This window comes from Homarus americanus, unplaced genomic scaffold (assembly GCF_018991925.1).
Source record: "Homarus americanus isolate GMGI-L3 unplaced genomic scaffold, GMGI_Hamer_2.0 scaffold57980, whole genome shotgun sequence".
Lineage (NCBI taxonomy): Eukaryota > Metazoa > Arthropoda > Malacostraca > Decapoda > Nephropidae > Homarus > Homarus americanus.
Genome location: NW_024716703.1, coordinates 16,882,210 through 16,889,427, shown reverse-complemented (window position 1 = coordinate 16,889,427; position 7,218 = coordinate 16,882,210). Strand labels below are relative to the sequence as shown.

The following is a 7,218-nucleotide window of genomic DNA, read 5'->3' as shown; positions in this document are numbered from 1 at the left end:
TCATGTTAATACTCTGCATGAGAGCCATACTATTTGGAGTTTTTTCTCTCTTTCAAAGATATGACCTTGTGACCATTCCTCCCCTCCTCCACCGCCTAAGTCGCGACAGTTCTATAGATCGTACTGGTGAAGAAAATGACCCCTTGTATGAAGACTACTATAGTACTTTTCTTTCTCTACGCCGCACACTTATACACTACTAGAGGCTCCAGTCAGTGTAAAAGACTACTCTGGGACACGATATATTCCTCCCCACACATTTCTGCCTGCACGTGCCTCCTGGAAAATGGCTAAGACATCTGGCAGGAGTGTGATTATTTGTTTTTTCTTCAATTAACTGTTTGACTAACGCCCCCATGGTTCTTCAGCAATTAAAAATAAAAAAATAAAAGTAGATACAAAAACTGACGCTTGAGAAACTTTAAATTTACCTGCACATTGACTTTTAATTAAAAGAATACGTGTATAAAACTCATCATGGCATCACTGAAAAGGTTTGAGGAAAGTTGCACAAAAGATGCCACCGAGGGGAAATACAGACAAATCATTACCTTCATCCACACACACATTCGTCTATAGTGAATGGGGCAGTGATTACTAAACACCATAAGTTGTTTGACGTAAGAGAATAAAACTAAACACTGACAGTCGCTTACAAACTTTTAATTTTCTTTGCTGAAGACATTGTAAGTGGGAGGTGAAGTTGTTACTTAGTCGACGGTGACCAGAGCAGTCCTCAAAGATGTTACCCAGCTATTAAACAGGGAGGTACTACCACCTGGGAAGATATTGGAAGCATAATGTGTTGTCTAATGGTAGATCCTGCTGCCATATGGCATCACAAAAATTGACCAAGTCCCAGGTTGCTGATCTTACTTTCTGCCTCATTTACACACAATTGCAGGGTCTCAAGTGTTTCTCTTACTTTGACAGCACAACATACCTACTGTATATCGTTTCTCACTATTATTATTTTTTATTATTATTAATATTTTATTATTTATTTTATTGTATATTTTTTAATTTATTATTATTATTATTATTATTATTATTATTATTATTATTATTATTATTATTATTATTACATTTTCGCCCCCCAGGCCCCGATGTGGGTCAGTGACCTGTGCCCGGGTGGGCTTATCTCCGTAAAAAAAAAAATAATAATAATCTAGTCACTCCACACGAATACCTATGATGGGCTCTCTTAGCTGAGGCGTTAAGTATACCTTAAACTTCAACAAACAAGGTAGACACAGAGACGCTGAGAACCGATAACAAACTAACACACACACACACACACACACACACACACACATATATATATATATATATATATATATATATATATATATATATATATATATATATATATATATATATATATATATATATATATATATATATATATTATACACCTGAGGTCTAGTGTGGCAGTAAACTCGCGGGAAGCTTCATCACAACATGCACATCACAACAAAAATTAACGGGGGAACAAAGATTTGACCCCTGACCTTCCCATGACCTTGATCTTGGACAGAATTGAAGAGGATGTTGTGTACAGTGTCTGGTGGTGGTGGCGGTGATGATGCATTACTTACTTAACTAAAACCCAACAAAACAAGAACGTTAATACAAGAGTTACGTTCCGTATAGATTAATAAACAATAAACATCAAACCCTTACCATTATTTGACTTACTAAAGGACACATAATAAGGATTTCTACCATTTTAATCTCCGTAAGTAATGACACAAAACCTGAGAATATGCTAATACAAACACAAGACTATTAATTATTGTATTTTAAACTGTACTTGGGGGGGGGTCGATGACTATCAGAATGAACACTGCGACTCCTGTTGTCTCGGAAGGGATGTCACAATCCTTCGTCCGTTGTGTCTGATTCTCTCAACACAATTTTGTATCGATAAATTTTTGAGTGACTTAAAAACAAGAACAAGTGAGTATGAAATATATTGTAATTAAACATGATTCATTTTCTACCTTTGGATTATGCTTAAAGTAACTGACTTTATTTATACGGACAATTGAGGAAGCGAGGAGGGTCATGGCACGTTCACCACTAATACAATCCCGCCCTCATCAGCACTACCCCCAATGGCTATGAATACAGAAGCCTTTTATCACACACACCAACACCATACATCACTGTTTCTTCTCGTTCCAAACTCTGACAATATTTTTTTTTTACACACGAATTCCTAAATTCCGAAAATTCTGGGCGTTTTCAAATTTCCTCCGTGTAACCTATTTTCTTTTTTAAGTTCCTTTGCGTGAGTGTGTGTGTTTGTGTGTTTGGCTCTAGTGATTGTTTTTTCTTGTACTCTGCCAAGGCAAGCTATTAAATCTCTCTCTCTCTCTCTCTCTCTCTCTCTCTCTCTCTCTCTCTCTCTCTCTCTCTCTCTTATCCATTTTTCCTAATTAGTCGTTTTTCTCACTCCCTCTCCCTCGTGCCTTTCACTCGATCTTTCATCCACTCACTTTGCTTCCCCGTTCATCTCTCTTTTATTTATTCTCCTCCTAGTTACGCTCTTCTACCAATCACCGTCTTACTCCACTCTCACCCCTTCCACTCAACTCCTTCCCACTCCACCTACTCCCTTACCCACCTCCTTTCCTCTCCCACTCTCCTCTTTCCTCCCTTCTACCTTACTCAACCCTCCTCCCCATCCCCCCTCACTTAACCTCCTTCCCCCTCTCCACCCCCTCCTGCCCAAACTCCCATCCTACTATCTCCATTCCCTCTCCCCACCTCATCTCCCCTCATTCCTCCCTCCTCCTCCTCCATCCTCACCTCATTCCTCTCCATCCTCCCCACCTCATTCCTCTCCTTCCTCCTCATTCCTCTCCATCCTCCCCACCTCATTCCTCTCCTTCCTCCTCATTCCTCCCTCACTCGTCTCTCACTCCTCTCCTTCCTCCCTCACTCCTCTCCTTCCTCCCTCATTCCTCCCCCACTCCCCTCATCCCACCCATAAAACAGAATCAAAGGAAGCAAAAATATTGAATTATGTTAACAAGAGAACAAATACTAAATGAAAACACAAAGATGAATAAGGATTGGTGGAAGGGAAGGAGGGGAGAATGACGAGAATTAAGGAGAAGGGATATAAAGGGATGAGAGAGAGAGAGAGAGAGAGAGAGAGAGAGAGAGAGAGAGAGAGAGAGAGAGAGAGAGAGAGAGAGAGAGAGAGAGAGAGAGATGCACATAACACCCAATAAGAGTAAGGATACGAAAAAGGAGAATAAACAACAACAATAAAAGTAAGAAAATGGAAAGACAGAGAAAATTCGAAAATAAACCAAGTAATGACGTAAAGAAAAAGAGGAGGAGGAAGAAAAATAAATAAAAACAAATAAACTCACTAAAGACAGAATAGAGGAGGAGGAGGAGAAGAGAGTAAACAGAGTAAACAGGGAAGAGAGGAGGAACAAGAATAAAATACATAAGGAAAAAGAAAAAACTGATTACAAGTGATTATATACTGTGGGGTCAGAACAAAGACGAAGAGAAGAAAGGAAGGGAGAACACGCAATAAAGGTGGAGAATATCATGGACAGGTAGAGGGAGAGGGAGAGAAGGAGAGAGGGAGAGAACACTGACGTTTCTATTAAAAGAGAAGATGAGGAGAACAGGTTAATTAGAAAAGCGAAGGCGAGACAGGAGAGAGAGAGAGAGTAATGACAATAAAGATATTACAAATTAAAAGAGGGGAAAAACAGCAAGAAGAACAGTTTGTGTAGTGAGGTAATCCATACAGGTGAAAAGGAATAGGTCGGTTCCTTGTCTACCTGTCCAATTTGATCCACCACCTGCACTAAAATCCCTTTAAAATAAACAAAATAAAGCAAAAAAAACCATGCCAGCACGAGCAAATCATCAGTGCCTGGCGTTCCCGTCCACCCAGAGATAATTCGTTTATTATGGCGCCTGTACAGTTGTTTCTCATATGACGCTTGTGTGTGTGACCAGCCCCCCAACACCCTCCTCCGCCAAGGGGTTTCGCCCCACTCTAATGCCGTTCTTCCGTAGGCAAGGACTGACGGTGACACAAGTTGTTATAAAGTTATTATTAATTATTACAGTAGTTTGTTAAGCGTTAGACCGGTCGTTAATGTGCCTGTGTGTGTGTTGACTCTGCTAAACTGACTTTAACTCTTATACTCCTTCCTCTTGTTATATATTTTCTTACAAGAAGTTTTCATTACAGGTATAACTGGAGGCTCATGTGATATAAGATCAGTCATCACAAAATGGCCTTTCATTGTCACCCCTCATTAACCTGTTATAATAAAATGGGTTCTCTGGTCACCCAACTCTTACTACACAATGACCTTTAAAAGATGTTTCCTAGAATAACCAATCACGTCATCTCACTCAATGACTGACACTCGTAGACAAAAATAAAGCAAGAGTTGAATTATACGTTAGCTCAATCTATTTTCGGAACCAAAATCTTCATTTTCGTGTCGACTACAGTGTTTTATTCTCAGAGCAGCTGTGTTCCTGCCCACGGTCCTCGGTCCAGGGGGATTAAAACTAGAGCCAAGTCCCCAGGCAGCCTGACGTACTGTGGGGGGTCATACGTTAGTTACATCCCAGCGACCCCTGACCCTTGATAGCTGCCGTGGGTGAACTCTGAGCACCTCGACATCGCTTCTTTACTACAGTAACCTAACCTAACCCATATGATTCAAGCAATCTTAAGTTAGTCCTTGTAAGAGTCACTAAAAAAAAAATTATATATATATATATATATATATATATATATATATATATATATATATATATATATATATATATACACACACACACACACACACACAAAATTGTGTTGACAAAATAAGACACAACGAACGAAGGACTTTGACAACTCCCAGTGTTCATTCCGAAATTCATCGACCCCCCCCCCCCAAGTAGAAATAGTTTTTTGAGTGAGTTATTATGTCTTGGCGGTAGATTATGATGGCCCGGGTACAATCTTTTCTGCCTGTAATTAACTTATTTGACCTGAAGATATTTGTCAAGAAAAATACTTGTCATTTTTCAGAATAAATTAGCTTATTTTTTTTTTACCAGACGAACCTCTCTCCTGAACTTGAATAGATATGAAGCAATTAACTTAACCTAACCTAGCCAACTAACCTAACCTAATCTAATATAATCTAACCTAGTCAACTAACCGAGCCTAATCTAACCTAGCCAACAAACCTAACCTTATCTAGCCAACTAACCTAACCTAGCCAACAAACCTTACCTAATCTAACAAAAACTAACCTAATCTATCCTAACCTAACCTAGCCAACTAGCCTAACCTAACCTAACCATACCATACCATTGTCAAGACGCTGGTTAGGTTAATTGTGTTGAACATGTAAAAAAAGCAAAAAAATAAATAAAACTAGATAATAATAGAGAATAATAAGCTCGGCAATTCTAACTGTGAACAATATATCTTATACAATATGTGAACCTCTTGACAATAACCGCGTCAAATCTATTGTAACTTACCGAATACTTTCACCTGATAACGTAAAAGAGTTCATTAAATACTGAGGACACGACTAAGGTTCCCGTCATCTCTTTCAACCAAAAAAAAAAAATATATAGCGAAATAATATCTTCAGTTTACAAAGGGAAAGACTGAACTATGGGGAGATACGTGGTACACAATACAAGGGATTATGGAATGCTATATTGAGGTAGATTTTAAAGGTAGAGTCATTCAAAACACCATCTATCTATCTATACGAAATTGTGGTGAAAAAAAAATATATATGACACAACGGACGAAGGATTTTGAAAACCTAACCTAGACAACAGGTTCTGAGTGATTGTATAAAAGAGGTGTGACAATAACCCGATAGACACACACAAATCCTGCAGGAAAATAAAATGACACAAAACCAGAAAAAAAAATCACGTCGTCCCAGATAAAATGTAAACACAAGTAATCACAATAAACACACCATCAAATATTAATCTAAATAATCACTCATGCTTATAGAGGCAGAAACACGACATCGATAATAGAAGCACTGGGTCGTAGAAAAAAAAACATTAAAATAACTCCCCATAAAATACCATGCGGTTGTTACATAATATACAAACATATATACAGACACAATGCTGAAACTCGAGCCAGAAGATGTATAGACGCCCACACTGACGAGGTAAAACTATATTATCTTGCCGGTACAGTCCTGCCCTCATGACAGCCAAGCCCTGAGTAATATTTACTATTTGTCGCTGCACAGAATCCTAACATAATACTCCTCTTTGCCACACCCTATTAAAAATATAGAAATCAGGTACGTTTGTAAAATAAAGATCTAATACAATAATATATGTATCTAATTTACAAAATGTGTAAAACAAGAAATGTGGAAAATGTAGCGACAATAAACTCTTGGCTATATACAGGTGACTAACTGTAAATGAGCAGCAACTCACCATCTACATAATGAGGTGTGATTGGCTGCCGGCAGTAGTGACGTCATATGCGGCCACCTCCAACCTCCGGACCGCTCCCAGACTCACTCGCGCATTTCATTAACCTGCGGGGCGCAAAAATAGTTAATTAGGAAATAATGCGGTGTGACTCTCTCGGCGGAAGAGATTATTCTGGAATTCGTTCTCCATAATAATGTGTACACTATTATATTATCTGTTTTGATTTGGCTACAATGACAAAGCAACAATGATGATGACAACAATGACAAAAAATAAATAGTGAACACTGATAAACTATGCTCGCTACAATGATGTTATTAGTGTAACATCAATAGAGCTTCTCAACAAATCCACCAGAGGGCAGAAGAGGTACAAAATGCCTTAATTAACAGAGCACAACACTCTTACAGGTCACTCGGGCAGGTACACGAACCAGGAACTGTCACACAACCAAAACAATAACACTAATATGTTTCATTCGTCCAACACATAAAACGAGACTTAATGAGTTAATCAACACTAACAAGGACAGGTATACGAGAGAGGAACACAAGGCCATGTATAAATATGAATACACAACGAATACAGGTAAAAATAGAGCCATTTTCTAATTCAGTCTCAAGGTAACATACTACTCATTAACTCTGACTTCAAGGTAACGAACCAGATCAAGGAACCCATCTACCACTGAGGTCAACCCCTTCAGCAGCAGGCAGGTAAGTCATCAACACACACACACACAGG

At 38.7% G+C, this 7,218-nt stretch overlaps 1 protein-coding gene across 7 annotated transcripts in view; it reads right to left on the bottom strand.

The window, feature by feature from the left end:
- The window catches only part of LOC121858317 (cAMP-regulated phosphoprotein 21-like), a 286,877-nt gene extending 280,296 nt beyond the window's left edge, over window positions 1-6,581 (bottom strand). For 6 of the 7 annotated variants that reach the window (XM_042354670.1, XM_042354667.1, XM_042354672.1 and 3 more), the window contains exon 1: window positions 6,475-6,575. The gene's annotated coding sequence lies outside the window, so the exon portion shown is untranslated. Of the gene's footprint in view, window positions 1-6,474 lie in introns of all 7 variants that reach the window. The other variant, XM_042354669.1, reaches the window with a different exon arrangement.
- Window positions 6,582-7,218: the final 637 nt, after the last annotated feature.